This window comes from Phocoena phocoena, chromosome 15 (assembly GCF_963924675.1).
Source record: "Phocoena phocoena chromosome 15, mPhoPho1.1, whole genome shotgun sequence".
NCBI lineage: Eukaryota > Metazoa > Chordata > Mammalia > Artiodactyla > Phocoenidae > Phocoena > Phocoena phocoena.
Genome location: NC_089233.1, coordinates 2,783,061 through 2,806,132, shown reverse-complemented (window position 1 = coordinate 2,806,132; position 23,072 = coordinate 2,783,061). Strand labels below are relative to the sequence as shown.

Sequence of the window (23,072 nt, the reverse complement as noted above, 5' to 3'; positions counted from 1 at the left end):
TACTGAGGCCCGCGCGCCTAGAGCCTGTGCTCTGCAACAAGAGAAGCCACCGCACTGAGAAGCCCACGCACCGCAATAAAGAGCAGCTCCCGCTCGCCGCAACTAGAGCAAGCCCGCGCGCAGCGACGAGGACCCAACGCGGCCAAAAAAAAAATAATAATAATTAATTAATTAAAAAAAGAAAACTTTACAAAATATGACACATTTGCCTGCAGGAGCAAACTGCATGCAAATGCAGACAGGGTGGCTGACACCACAGCATGGCCTGCTCACCGCCATCCATCCCCCTTGTGGTAGACCATCCTGGACGGCAGAAGCTAGAAAGCTCACGGCCATGTTTGCAGACCCTGCCTGGGGTTTCACACATTGACTGCACGCACTGTTGAGGCAGGGGAGGGAGAGCTGAGGGTCCACGTGTCTGCCATTTCTCCTGTCAAGCACAGGCACGGGGGTGTCTGGTGTATGGGCAGCAGTGACCACAGGGGTTCCGGTGACCACGTCCTCTACTTCCCAAGCGCCAAGTGGCAGGGTATGTCGCTGCCTGTGATAGCACGCGTGGTGCTCTATCCAGAAGCCAACGGCCACACAGGTGGCTTCCTGCTTCCGCTCCCCGCAGAGGGAGTGTGGTCCTGGGGCCAGCACTGGTGGTGAAGCTTTGAGACTGCCGACCTCCTGCCCTCCTGCTTGTACCAGGGATTCCCCCCTGCTCCTAAGAGTGGGCCAATTCCTCAGCATTATTCGGGGAGTCATTCCCCAGCTCGGTGCAGAGCCGCCCTGCATTTCTCCCGATGGCTCTGTGAGCAACAGCTCACATTCCACTCCTGCGTCTGCAGACTTGCTGAGAGAGCAGGCCCTGTGCCATCTGCCTCTGACACTGATGGCGGAAAGAACTCCACTGCTCCTGAGGTGTAGGCAGGCCCCAATGAAATGACCTCTTCTGTTTAGGAATGCTTTGATGCAGTGGTTCACAAAGCTACTAAATGTACAAGGGACAGCAGAGAGAGCAGATATGTTACTTTTCTGCCAGTGGGTCAAATACACAGGGGTTTTAAGAGTGCATCTCTGAGTGAACTGTATTATGGTGAGCTGGCCAACATTACATTTAAAAAAAACGACACCTGTGGATAGGGCCGGCTTAAAAAAAAAAAAAAAAAAGGAGTCATCATCTAGAGGAATGATTCTTACTATTTATACAAAGGTACTTTAGGAATCCCTGAGATACAGAAATTGAGGGAACTAGATGAGATTTTGCAACAATGCCTTAGAAAAACGAATGTTTTAAAACTAGTTTCTGCAGGTATTTATTTCTTCTTCTTACATAGGTTCATCTCTAGCGTTAGAAGACGCTCTTCAAACCAGTGAAAGAGCAAGAGGAGCACAAGGTCTGTCTTCAATGGCATCATTTTTACTTTGTTGTTGTGCTTTGTCACCTTTGCCTTTTTACAAATGAAATAAATACTTCACTTCTGCGACTGAAATAACCATTTTCTTTGTGTTTTCCCTAGTTAATCAGAATTTAGATGAATATATTTAGAAAAAGGAATTTTGTCAATCATAATTAGCATTCAAACAATGCCAGAAAATTAAGTGGGCAAGAGAAGAACGAAGATGAAGGACTGTACTCTACGGCACAAAAGTTTTCCTTATGGGATTTTTTTTTAAATTTATTTATTTTATTTATTTTTATTTTTGGCTGCCTTGGGTCTTTGTCGCTGCGCGCGGGCTTTTTCTCCGGTTGCAGCGAGCGGGGGCTACTCTTCGTTGTGGTGCACGGGCTTCTCATTGCGGTGGCTTCTCTTGTTGCAGAGCGCAGGGTCTAGGCGCGCGGGCTTCAGTAGTTGTGGCACTCGGGCTCAGTCGTTGTGGCTCACGGGCTCTAACGCTAGTCTCAGTAGCTGTGGCGCACGGGCTTCGGTGTTCCGCGGCATGTGGGATCTTCCCGGACCAGGGCTTGAACCCGTGTCCCCTGCAATGGCAGGCGGATTCCCAACCACTGCGCCACCAGGGAAGCCCTCCTTATGGGATTTTTAAAAAATGATTTCGATAATAAGTCTTTCCTGGGATGAAAGAATTTTAATGATAATGAATATACTGTCAAGAGGAGTTGCATTTCTTATTTGCAACCTGCAAACAAAAGCAATGTTTATGCCAAGCACCACTGAAGTGTAAGGGAAACAGCATCAACCTATTCGCTTTGAGCAACGGAAGAGAACAAGGCTTGTCCCGTTTCTTCTCCCTTCTTTGTTATTTTTTAAATAAGTTGACGTGACGTTCCAGTGATGTTACCTTTAATGAACGAGCATGTTTGTCGGCGTGGAGGAGAGCAAAAAGAGCCACAGGAGCTGCAGGGTACTAGTCATAGGGCGGCAGGACTCACGTGCGTTCAAAACAAAATTTTCTTTTAAGGAAAGGCAAACTGTAAAGCACTCAGGCACCATTAAACTTCCCTCTTCTGTCCTTCTGCTCCTAATGCAAGCAAACATTCACTACGTAACAGAAATAAAGACCAGAAAAAGTATTTATTGTGTAAAATTCATTGTTATCAGGGCAAATAGGTGGTCATGGACCCCAAAACGTGACACGGAAATAGCTTTGCCCCTGGGAAGACATCTGATGGTATCCTTTGCATTTCTAGCTGCATTCTTTCATATGGACAGGCTTATAGAACCCTCTCTCCTTCTTTTGTGTTTCACATACATGACTGTCACTAGGCCAGAATTTAAGACCCTGAATCCAGAACTATCTGGTATGTCTTTAGGTGGGAGAGAGGAGAAAGACTCCAAAGTGGTGGCTATGGCAGAGGTGGCCCATGTCAGTGTCGCTTCCCTTATCCGAGCACGACAGCACTCACTGGAAGAGCCCGTCTAACCTGCAGCAAGTCGACAGCACCAGTTATTGATTTACGCATAATGACGGCAGTTGTAAAAGAGGACCGTGCCTAAGTCAGCTGGAGATGCTCTGTCCAGCACGTGAGTGCTGTTTACTAGGAGGCGGGAAGGAAGGAAGGAGAGAGGCAGAAGCCAACAGACAGACAGAACTCAAAGGAAGAGAAACAAGACAAAGACGAGAGGTGCTTCAGGAGAGCAACCTGCCTTCTCTGCTCCACTGTGGTGCCAGCTTGTCCTGTTCTGAAAGAGATCACATTCGCGTATAACATACATAACCACGACTGTACCATCCGACACAGATGACGAGACCCATGACCTAATACAAGTAAGCAGTTCTCTAAAACTGTGTGTATCTGAAACATACACCTTATTTACTCAATACGTCTTCATCTCGCAATTTTGTGTGGGGAAATAAGGTAAGGGTACTCTGAACAGGGTTGTGACGTGACTAACAGGGTGAACACACAACAGCTGTGGACAGCTGCGTCTGAATGTGCAACGCTTTGGGAAATTTTTAAGAGACCGTCGCCTCTCTCCTCACACTCTTCAGACTTAGAGCTTGGAAGGGCATTTACAACCATGGGCAATTGTATTTTTCAAATTAAATGCCTGTACTTACTGGGTGATTTCCCATATGTGTTCTGTCTTCTCTCTTTTCCCTCCAGGAGACAACTACTTTATGAAGAATTTACATCAACAGTCTGTGAAAAAAATAATCTCATTTGCAATGTTTTCCTGCATTTTGTTTTCTGTTTTCACGTTTTCTAAGCAGACTGGCCTCACCTTCTTAACTATATACTGTTTCCCCCAGATTCTGTTTCAGTTAGAAGATTCCTTTCATCTTAAATGGCATTTCAAAGGAAGAGATGCAGTATCAAGACCAAATTCAAAAACTATTTTTCACTCACAGATGTTTTAAAAAAATCAGGTCTGATTCGGCTAACTCTGTCCGTGATTCTAAAATGTACAGGATGCTTGCTTTTGCCACACAAAAAAGAGCATGACTTCACCAACCAACACCGACTGCTGCTCAGTGCCTCCCATCTGTCTTTAGAATCATTTGGAGCTCCGGTAGCTGCGACACAGAAGATGGATCTGCCTGTCCTTGCCCACTCAGGAATGGGGATCTACTGCGGGCCGTTATTAAACTACACCAGCCCTAAGGGGGCTCCTTTCTGAAGCCTGGGAGAGGCAGCCTGGGCAACTTCAACTCCATACGCATTCTATTCCGAGTTTCTTGGACCAGATGGTACATACCTAGTCTTAAAGATAGTGTGTTTATTTTTTATATCAATCAGTTTGAAATAATACAATTAGAAAAGAAACTGGGCACAACTGTTGGCCAAAAGATAGAAAAGGAACATCCATCATTTAATACCATCTTTGTTAATTTCATTTTGCTCTGAGGCACTCAATTAAGTGTCTGCAACAAAGGCTGCAGCTACGCTGGAATCCCAAATCCCATCAAGTGTCAAGGATGTTGAACCTAGAAAACTAACGGATTCTTCAGTCTGAAACCAGCTTGCCTCCCACCTGAACAGTGTTTTACCAGGAAGGCAGTCTGTAATGTGTAATCACAGAAGCACTCTGAAGTAATGGACCCCACTGGGCCCTTCAACCTTATTCAGTTCACATTAAATGATTATGAACTCATCATTTTGCTTAAGCTTACTTTTAAAGTCAGCCATCCTGCCAAGTCTATTCTGTTAAGATGAAATGTATTTTAGCTTATGGATCACACTCACAGCGTCAGAGCATAAATACAGATGCAGGCGGGTCACCTGCTCATGTGTAGAGATAACTGTTAGATGAAACAAAAACATTCTCTGACTATATTTTTCAGATATAAAAATGTGAACTGCAGCCCAGTCGTGTAAAGAACCATGATGCAATGGGAAATGGAGTTTCTCAAGGAGACTTTTTGTCCAAAGTCCAAAACACTTAACAAGGCATTATTTTAAAAATCTAAGTCATGAGGGCTTGTTCTAAAATATATTATCACCTTGTTTTTTCATGATTTTCTTTAGGCAAATGCTATAAAAATATGGACTAATGTTAGTACAGAAAATTCCAGCTTCTTATTAACCTTTGTTCTTAATAGGGAAAACAAAATTTGCTTAAAGTAGAAAGACTTTCATATTATACACCACTGGTTGTTACCAAGATGGCAGTCATAATGGCACGGAAAATGCATGGTACCCGTTGATTTCTATATGCACAGATCAAAACCACCTCTTTTGCCTAAAGGTAGATGAGAGAATAATCAAGAAAGACTTCAAGCTACTTACGTAAAGTAAAATCATGTTAGGAAATGTCAGCTACCAAATAACAATGTCCGTCATCCCCTGCTGATCCTTTCTCTACAGGAAGCTGGTGCTATAGAATTAATGCGTAGAATTGGGGTGGGAACTGGGGAGGAGACCACATCTCCTTTCACAATCGCCACAGTGCTTTTAGAACAACGTTCTGCAAAGCCCCTAAGATGAAGGAAATTCGTGCAAAATAACATGTAAATGCACTTTGTAATGTGGCATGAAAAGCTGCAAGCTGGTGGTCAATCAAAAATCTCCGGAAGTCCACTCTGAGCTCAGGCTAAATATCACATGAGAGGATGTTTCCTCGTCTGTAAAATGACCGTCTTGCTACCTGCCTTGGCTACCTCACAAGGCGAGGAACAAGTTGGGTTATATGAGTAAACACTTTGACAGCCGTAACGTCTTACTCAAACATTAGACTATTTGTAAAAAGGCTTAGGGATATCTATTAAGCATACGAATGAGGGCAAATTAGTGCACGGCCATCTGCATATAAAGGGTGGGACAAAGGTCACTTGAAGATCAAACTCGTGCTTCATTCAGGTATGCAGTTAAAACATTCATTTTACGTCTCGAGTGTCTTTACCATAACGCAGAGTTGCCCCCTACAGAGACACCTTCATCTCCTCCCGTGTAAGTGCCGAGGCGGGTAGAGAGTAGAAGCAGAAAGGGTGAGTTATGGAGTAGATTTTGGAGGAAGAGATCATCACGATTAGCAATGAAGAAGCAGGTGGCTGAGGCACCGGGAAAGCACGGAGGTGAAGCAGCCAGTGGGATGTGGGGAAGGATGCAGACCTCTCGCTGGATCAGAGTTCATGCAGGTATACACTGCTCTATGTGCTACAGTTCTCTCTGCATGTTACCATGGAGACTTCGAGAAGTTTCACTCTATGGCAGATTAGGAAAGGCTACTGCGTGGCCTCCTTAAGTCTCTGTAACAAAATCAAGGTCAATTTCTGTCATATGTCCTTTCCAGATTCATCCTTGTCTAGGAAACCACCTTATTGGTACATTATTTAAGTCTCTGCTTTCATTCTTCCAGAAAAAAATCTTAGCAAAATATCTCCTTTTCCAGTGATTGTTTCTCAGGTAATTTACTGTGGGCCGTTCACATATTTTGCAATGATTATTAACTATGGTACATGGTGACTGCATGTTTAAAATCCATGCTGCTGGGGCTTCCCTGGTGGCGCAGTGGTTGAGAATCTGCCTGCTAATGCAGGGGACACGGGTTCGAGCCCTGGTCTGGGAGGATCCCACATGCCGCGGAGCAACTAGGCCCGTGAGCCACAACTACTGAGCCTGCGCTTCTGGAGCCTGCACTCCGCAATAAGAGAGGCCGCGACAGTGAGGCCCGCGCACCGCGATGAAGAGTGGCCCCCGCTCGCTGCAACTAGAGAAAGCCCTCCCACAGAAACGAAGACCCAACACAGCAAAAATAATTAATTAATAAACTCCTACCCCCAACATCTTCTTAAAAAAAAAAAAAAAATCCATGCTGCTTGCATAGTGGTTTATACACAATCACATATTATTCCCATTTAAGCCTTGCGACACCTCTGCGAGATGGGTGAGGAGAGCACCCAGCAGAGAAATGTTACACAGCAACGGGCCTGGCCGGGTTCATTACATGGAGCGAGACACGTCGGGTGAAGTGTAGGAACCGGCACCATTTGCTCCGGTGGTAGTGATACAGGCCCTGAATTGCCCGCACATAAATCTGACAGAACATCTTTTCAGGATGCAGTTGGGAAGCAGAATGTGGACACAGCACGTATGAAAAACAAAAGTCTCCCTGGTTTTCCCAAAGCCCCTCAATACATACATCCACGACTGTCCTCCGCACACTGAAACTCTGTCTCCCGAAGATGGGAAGCTCCACCAAAGCTAATACCACTCACCCTCTTGGTCTCTCTCTCCTATGTATTCACTCAACAAACATTTACTGAACACACGTTCTATGCGATCCACCATCATACCCATGACCCGAGGGCCTGGCACTCAGCCCGGGGCACAGCAGGTGCTGAATGAAGGGTGCTGTGGAGGACACAGGGTGGGAAATAGATCACACTTGAGTAGGACATCAAACGGGAACTCCCTCAGTGAACTGGTGCAAATACTGGTGGCGAGCAATTAAGTTGTAGGAGAGGGAGAGTCAGAGGCATTAACCAAAAGATTATAACATTTAAAGAGGCAGTAATGACTGAGCACAAGAATTAAACAGGAAAAACACGAAAAGAGTAAAAATGTTATGCAAGGCTGAAAATTACTTTAAAAACATCGGCCTGCACGAGCAGGACAAACGTGTGCGTGTCACGGATGGAAGACCCTCAGGCCGTCTGCTCTGCAGACAGGAAGGAAGGCCGCCCGGGAGTAGGGACGGCCGCTGAGCAGACCACAGCGACGCAGGGTGTTGAACCGAGCGCTGTGGCCAGGGCTGAACTGCTCTGACCTACCAAATGGCAACGGCACAAGGTTCGACCTGACAGGAATCAGGACGGCCTGAAAAAGGCAAAGCAGTGAAGAGAGACCACGGGGAGCTCATGAAAACGAACGCCTTGAACTATTTCCAAACCTCTTATTTGACCTGTATGTACTGCAAACCAGCACATGCAGAGCAAAACCCCAGGTGATCCCAAAACAACTGCGACTGAAGATTGGTGAAGGTGATCTTCTCCAGGAACGGCAGTGGAAGAGAATGGGCAGAGCTCCTGGAGGAGCTGACCCTGCTGCCCACCAGCACCTGGGTGTCCAGCCTCCGCGAGTCCTCAACCAGTGGACCCTCCGGAGAGGATGGACCACGGAGGTAAAGGTGTCCCTCAGAGAAGAAAGCATGAGTTTGGTAATTAACAATCTCATCTAGAAGGAGTCCCATCATGGTTTGCCAGACTCTGAGGATCAGAGTTACCTGAAGACTAATACCACAAATTAATTTAGAAGAGGTAGACAAAGGGTAGAATTCAGAAGAAGATCATAAATCCTGAAAAAAACCTCCAAATTTTATAATTGTTTTTAGATTATAAAAACAATACACACTTTTCTTAGGAAACTTGGAAAATGCAGAAAAATGTCAAGAAATAATCTGGCAAAGATACAAATTTCTGAGAAGTTAAAGCATATTGCTTTCCAAGGGGGTTGGCTTAAGCTGGGTTTGTTCAAAAACCAAATCCATCCTATGAAGCAAAGAGAAATGACACAGATGTCTCGCTTTGACGCAAGGGATGGCATACCAGCTCCAAGCCGAGGTCCCAGGGGCCCTGTGCCCTTCCCCACTCTCGTGGAACATTGCAACTGACACACAGACAAGCCCAGGCTGGCCTGCTGACGGGTCAGAGGCCACAAGGAGGAGAGCACGGTGGTCCAAGCTGAGGCCATCCTTGTTCAGCCCAGAGAAAGCTGATCCCCAAATGTGAGAGAGAGGCCCGTCTGGCTCAACAGAGACACTTAGCTGATCACAAACACATGGCTGAGCCCACCCAAGACCAGGAAAAGCACCCAGCTGACCCAGAGACTGATGAGCAACAATAACTGATAACTGTGAACAGGCAAACGGGTCAGGGACCCCAGAGCTGGAGGAAGATGGTACCGGGTATTCATGACCGCCCCCAACCAACAGAAGGAAGGACTCGGGCCCAGCACGGCGGCAGGAGAGTCAAGGAAGGCTCCTTCCTCACCTGAACTGAACAACAAGACGCGAGCCCAGCAGCACAGACAAGGGGGCTCATCAATCCAGGGTCCGCTACACACAAGCAGCCAGAAGGAGGGGTTTCCTTCCCCGCTGGCCTGAGACTCCTCTCCTCACCAAGAGATGCCACGCAGCCACGGCAAAGGGGATCTCTCTACAAGTGCCCGGGCCGGGAAGCCTGTTTCTGCAGGCCTGAGACTTCACTAGGCAGCCAGGTGTCACTAACCTGGGACGTGCTTTCTACTCCCCACAGGCAGGGGAATCCAGCCAAAAGCCCAGAACCAGAAGCTCTGTCCTTCCCCTCAAGCCTGAGGACGCCCTCCCTCCCCGGAGGCACCAGGCACCTCTGCCTGTGGAAACTTCTGCCCCCTTCAAGAGCAACAGAGGACTGGAAGGAAACCCAACCGCACCAGATAAACAGAGCAGGCCTAAATGGCATTAAAGAGCCTCTGAAAATTGTCAATGTCGTAAATTAGACAACGCAAATGAAATGGCCCAATTCTTTGAATTACAAACTTGCCAAAACTCAACCAAGACGAAACAGATAACCTGAATAGTCCTATCATTAAAGAAATCAAATTTGAAAAATAAAAAAAAATGCTCCCCAATAGAAAGCTCCCAGATGAGGTGATTTCGCTGGAGAATTTTACCAAACGTTTAAAGAGTAATTAACACCAATTTTATGTAATCTCATCAGAGAGCAGAGAAGGGAACACTTCCAAACTGACTTTATGAGGTCAGATTACCCTGATACCAAAAGCAAAGGTGGCACAAAAACGTAAGCTACAGATACGTATCTCTCATAAACTTAGATGTACAAATCCTCAATAAAATATTAGCAAATTGAGCCCAACAATGGATAAAAAGAATTATATACACTATGACCAAGTAGGATTTATACCAGGTGTGCAAAGCTGGTTCAACATTTGAAAATCATTCCATGTAACCCATCATATAAACAGGCTGAAGAAGAAAAATCATATCAATTGATACAGAAAAAGCATCTGACAAAGTCTAACATTCATGATACAAACCCTGAGTTAGCATGGAGTGCAATTACCTCAACTTGATAAGGAATATTTACAACAAACCTACATCTAACATCATAGTTAAGCATGGAAGCCAATGTTTTATCCCTAAGGTTCAGAATAAGGCAAGGATGTCTGCTCTCACCACTCTTATTCAATATAGTACTGGATATTCCAACCACCACATAAGGAAAGAATAAGGAAAAATTGGAAAGGAAGAAGCAAAATCGTTCCTATTTTCAGGTGATATGATTGACTATGTAGACAATCATAAGGAATCTACAAAGAAAAACCTCCTGGAACCAATAAATGAGTTGAGTAAAGTCACAGAATACAAGATAAACACATGCAGGGACTTCCCTGGTGGGGCAGTGGTTAAGAATCTGCCTGCTGATGCAGGGGACACAGGTTTGATCCCTGGTCCAGGAAGATCCCACACGCCTCAGAGCAACTAAGCCCATGCGTCACAACTACTCAGCCCACGTGCTGCAACTACTGAAGCCCCCACGCCTAAAGCCCGTGCTCCACAACAAGAGAAGCCACCGCAATGAGAAGCCCGCGCACCACAACGAAGAGTAGCCCCCGCTCACCACAACTAGAGAAAGCCCGCACGCAATGAAGACCCAAAGCATCCAAAAATAAAATTTAAAAAAACAAGATAAACACATGCAAAAACATAAATAAATAAAATTTATTTCCATGTACTAACAAACATGTGGGAATGACAATTAAAAGCATAATACCATTTTACACTTACTCCAAACAAAATGAAATAAGTAACTAAAAACTTAGCATATATAGACTCTGTATGCTGAAATTACAAAATGTTGATGAAAGAAATCAGACACGACCTAAATAGATGGAGAGACGTACTGTTCAAGGACTGCAAGATTCAACATAGTAAAGATGTCACTTCTCTCAAACAGGTCTGTAGGGTTAGTGCAACTCCTATCAAAATCCCAGCAAAATTCTTTCTATACAGAGAGAAGATTATTATAAAATTTATATGGGAAGACAATGGCACTAGGATAGCTAAAACAATTTTGAAAAAGAACACTGAAATAAGAGAAATCACTTTACCCTATGTTAAGACTTACCGTAAAGCTACAGTAATCAAGACAATATGGTACTGGCAGATGGACAGACACACAGATCAATGAAACAGAAAAGAGAACCCAGAAATATAGAAATATGAACAACTGATTTTTGACAAAGGCACAAAAGCTGAATAGAGGAAGGGCAGTGTTTTTAAGAATTGGACATTCATAGGGAAAAAGAAAATTAACCTTGACCTAATCCTCACATCTATACACAATTAACTCAAATGATCATGGACTTAAATATAAAATGTAGGGCTTCCCTGGTGGCGCAGTGGTTGAGAGTCCGCCTGCCGATGCAGGGGACACGGGTTCGTGCCCCGGTCTGGGAAGATCCCACATGCCGCGGAGCGGCTGGGCCTGTGAGCCATGGCCGCTGAGCCTGCGCATCCGGAGCCTGTGCTCCGCAACGGGAGAGGCCACAACAGTGAGAGGCCCGTGTAACGCAAAAAAAAAAAAAAAAAAAAAAAAAATATAAAATGTAAAACTACAAAACTATTAGAAAAGATACAGGAAAAATTCTTTGGGACCTAGGGCTTGTTGAAGAGTTTTTAGACTTGGGAATTCCCTGGCAGTCCAGTGGTTAGGACTCAGTACTTTCACTGCCGGAGCCCTGGTTTCAATCCCTAGCTGGGGAACCAAGATCCTGCAAGCCGAGGTGTAGCCAAAAAAAAAAAAAAAAAAAAAAAAAACCCACCTCAAAACTAGAATTAAAAAGAAAAGGCATTTTTAGACTTGATTCTGATAGCAAGATCCATAAAAGGAAAAACTGATAAATGAGAACTCATCAGAATTTAAAACCTTTGTCTGCAAAAAAGCTCGTTAGGAGGTTGAAAAGACAAGATACAGACTGGGAGAAAATATTTGCAACCCACATATCCAACAAAGGACTAGTATCTAGAATATATAAAAGGTCTCAAAGCTCAACAACAAAAATTCAGTTAGGAGATGGGCGAATGCTGTGAAGAGATATTTGAAGGGAATATACAGATGGCAAATAAGCAGATGAAAATATGTTCAACATCATTAGCCATCAGGGAAATGCAAGCTAAAACCACACTGCGATACCACTACAGACCTAGGATGGCTAAAATAAAAAAGGGACAACACCAAATGCTGATGGGGATGCAGAGAAATGGATCGCTCATACACTGCTGGCTGGAAAGGGAAACAGTACAACCATTCTGTAAAGCAGTTTGGCAACTTCTTGTAAAACTAAACATAAGCTATCACGCAATGCATCAATTGCACTCAGACATTTATCTCCGAGAAATGGAAGCTTGCGTTCACACAAAAACCTGTACACAAATGTTCACGGCAGCTTTATTCGTAATAGCCAATAGCTGTAGATAACCCAGATGGGTGAATGATTAAACTTACTGTGGTATATCCACACCGTGGAACGTTACTTAGCCATAAAAATGAGTGAGCCATGGATACACACAACAGCCAGGATGGACTTCAAGGGAATTATGCTGAGGTCCAATCTCAAAACTAATATCTAAAGGTTATCTACCGTCTGATTCTATTTATATAACCTTTCTGAAATAATCATAGAAACGGAGAACAGGTTAGTGGTTGTCACGGGGGTGGAGGTCGGGGTGATGAGGTAGAGTCAATGCAGGTGAGTGCAGCTACAGAAGGGCAACAGGACGGTCCCTTGTGGTGATGGGACTACTCCGTATCCTGACTGTGGTAGAGATACATGAACCTACACGTGATAAAATTACATGGATCTAAATACACAGACACACACACAGGATGAGTACAAGTAAACGGGGAAATCTGAACAAGACGGGGGAGTTGTTGTGTTGTTTTAATCAATGTCAGTAACCTAGATGTGATACTGCAGTGAACTTATGCAAGATCTCACCACTGTGGGAGCTGAGTCGACGGTATGTGGCATTTCTCTGTATTATTCCTTACAAGTGCATGTGAAACTACCATTATTTCAAAATTAAAAGTTTCATTTAAAAAGCTGTACTGTTCAAAATTCAATGGAAGCCACATTAGGGCACAAGAGAAATCAATATTACTGTAACCATTTTGCAGATGTTACTCAGCAATACACACAAGTTGTGGTCATGACATAACAAACCCATGAGGAACGTATGGCCCCTGACAAAGTGCTTCATTCTGTCCTGTATTCCCACAGCAGTTCTGCCAGCCAAACAGGATCCAAGGGAGGGGGAAGGGGAAACTGAGTGGAAAAAGCAGACAAGGACAATTTGGGTCATGGAGCCGGTAGAACAGAAGAGGGAAGAAGAGACTGCGAGGGACGAGCAGGCACTGGTGACTGTTTCTGGTCGATTTCTCAGTACTCCTACAGCAGCGAGCTAGGGCGTTAGGCTCTAGGCAATGCAAAGTGTGAAAACTTCTGTCAGCATGTGAGAATAGGTGTATAATTCACTCCAGACTTCCAGTGGCACTGGACTTTTCAAGAAGCAACTCTAGACATTCCAAATGTATGGCACATGCCTGCACGATCTAATCAAATTATTAGACTCAGCCACCAAAACTGCTGCTGGGCCAAGAAGTACTGAGAGTCTAATAATGAAGACTTGCTAGTTGATGAAATGCTGTCTTTGAAGTTATTGATTTTTATTTAGTTTCCTTGAAATTTAAGGCTCAGGAGTGATAGTGAAATACGTCATCAGCATGCTAAATCGACTGCCTTTGCCCAGTACAATGTCCTCCTGAATTCAGGGGCCTCTACCCTCTGCTTTCTGTAGAGTAAATCTGTACTGCTACAAATCCTTCAAAGCTACAGTTTTCCAGTTGAAACACAGCTGAGAGAGGAGAGGAATTTTTGCTTCTACTGCATTCACAGGTGTTTTAAAGAGAACAGTGAATGCAGTTAAAAAGCTGGTTGTTAAACTGACAACCAACCCGAAGAATAAATGGGACATCAGTGACGGTCAGAATGGCCATCCAGAGCTTGAGAAGGCTCCAGGCCTTCCGCTCTTCCTTGCTGTGTGACCTCAGGGAAGTTAGGCGCAGAATACCCACCTTTTAGGGTTGTGAGGATTAAAAGGGGGCAAGCAACACAGACGACTTAAATTAGTAACGGGCTGAAAATAAGTGTTCAATAAAATCACCTCTCCTTTCTTTGATAAGAAGTCATTCATGACGATCAATGACCTGAAAGGAGGAAAACAATAACTTTGTCTTGCTCTAGTTTTTGTTGCCTTCTAGAAAATTCTAAAGTTTGTCTTGTTTTGTTTCGTTTTATGAGGCAACACATCATAATTAAGAACAGAGAGTCAAGACTCAATCTGCCCGGGTCAGATCCGAGCCCCTCCTCCTGACCATGTCTCCTTGGGTCTGTCACCTCACATCTCAGTAAAGTGACAAGAAGGCCTCTCTGGGTGGCCAGGCGTTGAAATGAGTTGGTACATGTAAAGTATTTAGACCAGAACTGAGCCCGCATACGGTAAGCACTAAGTACCTGCTAGCAAGTATGGATTGCATTTTGTGTTAAAACAAGTAATTGCAATAAAATAATGAAAAATAAAAAAGAGAAAAGGCCTTAATTCTCACCCTCGTCAGTCTCCCATCCCCGGGGTCTCAGCACCACCGGGCACTTTCTTTCAAACACCTTTCTGGGCTGTTCTCATTCTCAGCAATAATCGTAAACCTTCTCCACCCAGACCCCAGGTCAGCTTCTCAAAGCCAGGCTCGGAAACCCCAGGTGTCCATCTGCAGCTGCGGCTGGTCCCCTGAGTCCACCGGCAAGCCCCCCAACCTCCTCTCCACATTGTCTCCCCAGGCCATCCCGCCAGCCTGTGCAGTCCGGGCCCCTCCTCTCCCATCCTTAAGAAAGGACCTCTCTGAAGCCCCTTCCATTCCATCCTAGGCAGACTTTCCCAAAAAGGATACACACTGTTTCTACTTCCTTTCTATCCCTGCACTGCTCTGGGTTTTCCTACTTAGACTAGTAATAGGATCCTGGAATCCAAATCCAAACAGCAACTGGAACCCAAGGTGCCCCCTCATAGGGCTACCGGGCTTCTGCGGCGTTAGATACAACCACCTCTGGGTATGTTATTGTGAAGGCAGTGGCGTGAGCTTGCTCTGAGGAGTAATCATCCCTCACGCATATCTTTAATTCCCGGGTGTCTACACACAACAGGTTAATCTGTATTTGTTGTCTACTGAGAAAACTAGTATCAAAATACTCATTAGAGGAACACAATTCCTAGTTTCACCATTTATTAGCATTCGTAATAAAAACTAATAATAACCCAAAGTTATTTTTTATTGATCACTACTAAAAGTCAGGCAGTATTCTAAACGTTTCACATTTAATAATTACAATAACCCTATTAAGTAGGTGCAATTGCTACGAAGTAGGTATAATTTATCCCACGTAAGGGATAAGAAAACTGAGGCAGACAGGGAAATGACTTGTCTGGTAGAGCCAGGATTAAAATCAAGGTAGTCTGACTTCCGCAGAGACTTCACCTCTAGCTACCATTCTACTTACTTCCCAAGGTGAAAAATAAGATAATATACTTCGCAATTCATGGTGGCTGGGTTATTTTCTTGGAATAAAAGATCTTCCCGAGGCATGAAATTAGAAAATGTTCAGACTGAGAAAAAAATGAATAGCTAGTTTGCTTATTTTACATTAACCAATGCAAATCAGATACCAAGGAGATAAATATAATTATATACAACAGGAAGAATTCCCTCTATAAATCAATATTAGAATCTTGCATAGAATTCAGGATGCCGATCCTTAAACATGAGGTTTCTATCCATCACTGCAAATCTTGGCCAACTGGCCAGAAATGTCATCTCTTGGAAAAATGCCATTTTTTAGTAAATGATACACTTAATAAAAACATGTTCTTATGAAACAATGATTAATTCTTTGCATTGTAACCTTATTGCTACTAGGTTCTATATTTCAGCAAGAATGATGAGCTAAGAAGAAAATAACAACTTTAAAACACGAGCCAAGAAGTATTCTCAACCCCTTGGGATCTAAGCCCCTTTTAAACAACCAATATTTAATAATGCCCACTTCACTCTTCTGAAGTGAAATTCATAGATGAAATAACCACACTTTACATACAATTTCAAACAATCAACGATATAGAGGACAAATAAAGAAAACAGTTTATAAAGACATGCATTTCAATACGTAGATGCTTAAGTCTGACTACACTGGAGGCATAATGAAGTTGTTAGAGCAACGCGTCTGGATGTGGAAATACAGGCTTAAAAGCCATTCCACAGACGATACAGGAAAATGGAAGAGTATAGGTGTAAGCGGACACCAGAACAAGAACTGGTGTTAGAGTGAAGAAAAAGAACCAACTGCTGTCACACGCGACACAGTAGACTCTCACAGGCATAACGCTGTGTGAAAGCAGCCGCGCTTAAAAGTGGGTACTCTTAACGGACTGTTTACGTCAGATTTGTAGATGTCAGAATCACAGTTACCTTTAGGGGGGCAGTAATGATGGAAATATTTTATATCCCCATGCGGATGTGTACATATATGTTAAAAAACTCACTGACTGTGGTATGTTCATATGATGGACTATTATTTATCAATAAAAAGGAACAAACTACCCGTAAACCAAACAACATGGATGAATCTCAAAACCACTATTTTGAGTAAAATAAACCTTAGACAAATAAATACACCTTCTGTATGATTCCACTTATATGAAGTTCTAGTACAGGCTAAGCCTGTGGCTCTCAAGGATTTTAGTCTCAGTAACCTCAGACAATCTTAAAACTATAATTATTGAGAACCCCCAAAAGCTTTGATTTACGTTGATTATATCAATTTCTATTTCTCATATGAAATTTTAAACCGAGACACTTAAAATATTCATTAATTCATTAAAAATGGTAATAGCAAGCCTTACATATTAACATATATAACATATTTTATGAAAAATAATATTTGTCAAAAAAAGTCAAAAGAATGGCAGTTTTCGTATCTATGAAAATTTCTTTAATGTCTGACTTAATAGAAGACAGCTGGATTCTAAATAGCCACTTCTGCATTCAATTTTCATATTAAAATACATATTCATTATGAATTACTTTCTTTTATTTCTCCTTTATAGCAGCACTAGGGCATTATATTGATTTTCTGAAATTATATGTGTAGGCTGGTTTTTTAATCTATGAATTTCATTGCAGAAGAGTAAGGGGGCATGATTAAATATTTGTTGTAATAAAAGGGGAGGGTAAAATGTAAATTGATACAGCCACTATGGAGAACAGTATGGAGGTTCCTTAAAAAACTAAAAATAGAACTACCATACGACCCAGCAATCCCACTACTGGGCATACACCCTGAGAAAACCATAATTCAAAAAGAGTCATGTACCAAAATGTTCGTTGAAGCTCTATTTACAATAGCCAGGACATGGAAGCAACCTAAGTGTCCATCAACAGATGAGTGGATAAAGAAGATGTGGCACGTATATACAATGGAATATTACTCAGCCATAAAAAGAAACTGAGTTATTTGTAGTGAGGTGGATGGACCTAGAGTCTGTCATACAGAGTGAAGTAAGTCAGAAAGAGAAAAACAAATACCGTATGCTAATACATATATATGGAATCTAAAAAAGAAAAAAAAATGGTCATGAAGAACCTAGGGGCAAGACAGGAATACAGACACAGACCTACTAGAGAATGGACCTGAGGATATGGGGAGGGGGAAGGGTAAGCTGGGACGAAGTGAGAGAGTGGCATGGACATATACACACTACCAAATGTAAAACAGATAGCTAGTGGGTAGCAGCCGCATAGCACAGGGAGATCAGCTCGGTGCTTTGTGACCACCTAGAGGGGTGGGATAGGGAGGGTGGGAGGGAGGGAGACACAAGAGGGAAGAGATATGGGGACATATGTATATGTATAGCTGATTCACTTTGTTATGAAGCAGAAACTAACACACCATTGTAAAGCAATTATACTCCAGTAAAGATGTTTAAAAGAAAAAAAAAGGGGGGCGGGTGATTTTGTCCAGTAGGATTGAGAATAACACTGCCTTAAAACATGTTTTAAAGTATTTATTCTTTCCTTCCTATCTCATCGTCCTCACTGAGATATGAAACCAAGCAGCAGTAACACTACAGTGCAGAAAGTTATGTATAACTGGAAAAATCCCAGCAGACTCCTAAGAGAATGAAATGGAAGAGGGCAAAGAAGATCTATGTAGTTTTACAAAAATAGTTTTGGCCCCATGGTCCCCCTTGAAGGTTTCCAAGGTCACCCATGAATCCTAGACCAGGGCTAAACTAATCTATGTCAAAAAAAAAAACCCAGAAGAGTGGTTTCCTCTAGGGGTGGAGGTCAGGTTTGACTGGGGAGGGTCACCAGGGAACTGTTCAGGGTGATGGTGATTTCCCGTGTCCGGGCTTGCACACAGACGTATGCATTTGTAAAAAGGAATCACGTGGTACACTCACAACTTATGTAGTTCATTGTATGCAAGTTTTATATAAAGAAAGTAAAGGGATATTGAAATGTAGTTAATGATATACACGGTGAAGTGTTTAGGGGTAAGTGTACTGATGTCTGCAACTCTGTAAAGCATCAAGCAATAAGATGGACTGGTGGGAAAAGAGAGGGATGGGTCAATGGAGAGACACCTGATGAAGCAAATACAGCAAGACATTAACTGAAGAAACTAGCGGTGGGTATAAGGCTGTTCACTTTTTATTTTTTCTACGTTTGAAAATGTTCATAATAAAATGTTGGAAAAATTCATTGAGTTGTACACTTAAGATCTGTGTACTCTACTATATGTAAGTTATACCTCAATAAAAAATTTAAACTATTACACAATCTAGGCTAAACAGTAATAGATGGCTTACTGGTAAATGGTAAGAGAAAGAGGAAATAATATTTACTGAAATAAAGTTTCAAGACAAATTACACGTGATTAAAGTGAAGAAAAAGAAATATATGACATTCTTAGGAATAATGAGGCTTATTTTTAAATGTTGTATCAAAATAATGTGCTACCTTGACATGGAATCGGGTACTGACAAAGGGTCCCAGAAACACACCTTGTGTCTCAAATGGCCATCACATGCCAAGTGATAGACGCGGCCTCTGAAACTTAAGAGGGAAAGAACCAAGAGGCTGTAACACAGGTTGTAGAACACAGGGGGTAGGATCAGGGTAAGACTAAAAAGCAGCAGGCAACCCTCCACATCAGTAATTAAATATGTAATTTTATATTATATTTCATAGGGTCATATTACAAAAATAAAGAATAGAGAGAGGATGACAATAAATGACATTAAAAAAAAAACTTGTATTACTAAAGCATGATAGCTTCACATTTAATAGTCCTCTACTAATTAAAAAACATTTGGTTCTAAGTCTCTTGCAATGAATCCCCAATTCCCTCTGTTATATATTTGCATGCCGTGGCTACAAATGAAGACTGATACAGGCGTGCCCTACGAGCAGCTCGGACACCACAAGGGCACTGCCGAAATGGCGAACAGCTCTTGGTAAAGTTCCCAACAAAACAAAGCACTATTTCCCCTCAATTTACTCAGTAATTGCATTTGTGGAAATTTTCAGTGTACGTTAAAACCCTGCAAAAATACTATGTGTTTATTTAAAAAATGGAGTACCAGGCTCAGATCATAATGTTTATTTATTTATTTTTAACCCATGTAAACATCCAGGGAGGCCTGGGAAAGACACGTGAGGGCACACAGCCGTTCTTCCTCATGCTGGGCCACCCCCAGCACCGCAGGCAGTCTTGCCTGGCCCCTGCCCTTTCTGGGACTGGCTGCCGTCCTTGGGACCAGAAATGCCCCACAAACATCCCGTAGGAGGCAGTCCCACATCCACTAGAAGCCACAGATCTAAGGTGATTAAAGGATTGTTTGAGGAACATTTTATATTTTAACAGCAGAAACATATTCCCCGAAACAGAATTAGCAGACTATTATGTGTTCATTCCTAAACTATTCAATGCAAAAATATTTTCAATTTCTTTAAACAATTCATGGCCAAGTTGTGGTTAAAAATAACACAACCCCACCAAGATATATTCAGATACACAGTCCTCTGCTGATGTTCTGTGACTATAGTTTCACTAAAAGAAAGCATTTCAAACAGTAGCTAAAGACTTGTCACATGGAAACAATATCTGCTCATTCCTGCCTAGGGCTGGATTTAAACCGCTGAGCCAGAAGTGAAAAGCTTCACATTCTGCTATTTAAAAATCGAAGCAAATACAAAAACTTCAGACTTGTTCTTAAATATTACTCTTGTGATTTTTTAATCAATTTTCAGGTTATCCACCCTCGGTGCTCCAGTGGTGTGTAACGTCATGACCTTTTTGTCTCCACTTCCAAGCGTCACCTGGCCACTGCAGTACTTGTGTGTTTTTACCCTAATCAGGCTGGTGTCACCAACACTCCCGAGGCTTTCCTGTGTCCTCCCCATTCTCCCCAGCATCCTAGATGTCCTTCTGCCTTTGCTGCCTCCTTTCTCTCTTTTTCTTTTTTTTTTGTTCTTCCCCATCAACCCTGTACAAAGATTAGGCCGATTTTTTTTTAAGCAGGAAAAGATGAAATGACACGTGAATTTGTTTGTTTAGAAGACGTGCCACCACATAATTAAATAGATCACTAAGTATGGACCGAAGGAAAAATGTTCTTGATCAATAGAATAGATACTGAATTTTTCAAAGAAATTAAGGGGGAAAAAATCAGTCAACTTTAAAAAGCCAAATGTAATTGGGCAATGAAAATGCTGACAAAGGAAAGGTGCTTTCACTCTATGTTCTACGTAAACAAACATTTTGCAAACACTTACATAAAAATTAAACATGTAATAGCTGACCCACTCCCAGGTATCTACCCAAGGGAATTGAAAATATATATTTACAAAAGATTAGGTAGGCAATGTATATATCAGCTTTATTCATAATCACCCCAACAACCAAAACGCCCTTCAACAGTTGAATGGATAAACAAATTGTGATACATTCAGACAATGGAAGATGCCTCAGCATTAAAAGGAATGAACTGTTGATTCACATAACAGCATGAATAAATTTTAAATGCATTTTGCTAGGCAAGACATAAAGATCCCGTTTACATGACATACTGAAAATGGCAAACCTGTGGGGTCGGAAAGAGCTCAGTGGTTGCCGGGGGCTGGAGGGAAGGGCTGAGCACAAAGGGCTCACACAGGGACCTGTGCTGTAGGTACTACGGTGGTGGATACACCGCTCTGGGCTTCTGTGGCTCCCACAGAAAGGTTCACCGTTTGCAAACTAAAAAGAAACAAACAAAAACCAGGGGACTTCCCTAGTGGGGAAGTCGTTGAGAATCCACCTGCCAATGCAGGAGACACGGGTTCGAGCCCTGGTCCGGGAAGATCCCACATGCCGCGGAGCAACTAAGCCCGTGCGCCACAACTACTGAGCCTCCGCTCTAGAGCCCGCGAGCCACAACTACTGAGCCACATGGTACTCAGTAGCCACAACTACTGAGCCACAACTACTGAGCCAACTACTGAGCCACAACTACTGAGCCCACAACTACTGAAGCCCACGTGCCTAGAGCCTGCAACAAAGGGAAGCCACTGCAATGAGAAGCCCGCACACTGCAACAAAGAGTAGCCCCCGCTCGCTGTGACTAGAGAAAGCCCGCGCGCAGCAACGAAGACCCAACGCAGCCAAAAAAAAAAAAAAAAATTAGCCAGGATACTGGAAGATCCCAGAATGGGGTTCAGACTGTGATAAATGAATGACTGATGAATGAAGTACAAATGTGTGACGTAACCTCACTGAAAGGAGCGAGGAAAAAGGCGGCGCCCTAACTAGCCTCGGAAAACAGTGTTTTGACTGTTATTTCAAGGCTAAAGGTAAGGGAGCCGTACATAAACAGTGCTCAGTTGGTGAATTTGTTTCTCACAGGGACATGAGTTAATTCTGAAACTAGCAAACGTGTACACTGGGGTTAAATAAGTAAGTAAACCGTAGGTGATGGAAGTTAGGTTTCTCACTGTTAGAGAAAGAGAGATTACAAATAAGGAACGGAAGAAAATGACATGAACCCACGGTCCCGGATTATGGTCAGAGATGCCTGTGTGAACTCATGCTTATTTTATTATTATTATTTTTTAGAATTACTGGGTTTTTTAAAAAATTAATTAATTTTTGGCTGCATTAAGTTTTCTTTGCTGCAGGCGGGCTTTCTCTAGTCGTGGCGAGCAGGGGCTACTCTTCGTTGCGGTGCACGGGCTTCTCATTGCGGTGGCTTCTCTTGTTGCGGAGCACGGGCTCTAGGTGCACGGGCTCAGTAGTTGTGGCACAGGGGCTCTAGAGCGCAGGCACTCTAGTTGCTCCACGGCGTGTGGGATCTTCCCGGACCAGGGCTCGAACCCGTGTTCCCTGCATTAGCAGGCGGATTCTTAACCACTGTGCCACCAGGGAAGCCCCATGCTTATTTTAGAATGTATACAGACAGACAGATCCAGGAATATAGACTTGGGTGTATATATGGGTTAGAATATTTGTGTTGATTTCCTAGCTCTGTCCACTAAGAGGCCTAGAAGTGTGACAATCTAGCAGCAACAAGCATACCCAGTACCCAGATCTTTCTAATCCCATTTCCAATAAAAGAAACCAGGGATCTTTTAAGAAATGGCTGATTCTGGGGCCAGTGCAGGTAATATACAAAATGAGCCCGGAGCATCTCATGGTGCCAGGGAGGAAGGAAAATTAAAGCGATACACAGAAGCCAACCTGAAAAGGCGCCCACGGCCCAAGTTGGAACAATCTAAGCTACGAATTAAAAATAGATTATAACCCAAGAGATGACATAAATACCCATGTCCATAATGATGTAATAAATGACTGGATAATAGTACTGACATATATACACGACCAAATGTAAAACAGATAGCTATTGGGAAGCAGCTGCATAGCACAGGGAGATCAGCTCGGTGCTTTGTGATGATCCAGAGGGGTGGGATAGGGAGGGTGGGAGGGAGGGAGATGCAAGAGGGAGGAGATATGGGGATATATGTACGCATATAGCTGA

The 23,072-nt window shown here is 43.1% G+C and overlaps 1 protein-coding gene across 1 annotated transcript in view; it reads right to left on the bottom strand.

Annotated features, from left to right (window-relative positions):
* SDK1 (sidekick cell adhesion molecule 1) overlaps positions 1–23,072 on the bottom strand; it is a 539,765-nt gene that overhangs the window by 371,685 nt on the left and 145,008 nt on the right. The window lies entirely within an intron of this gene.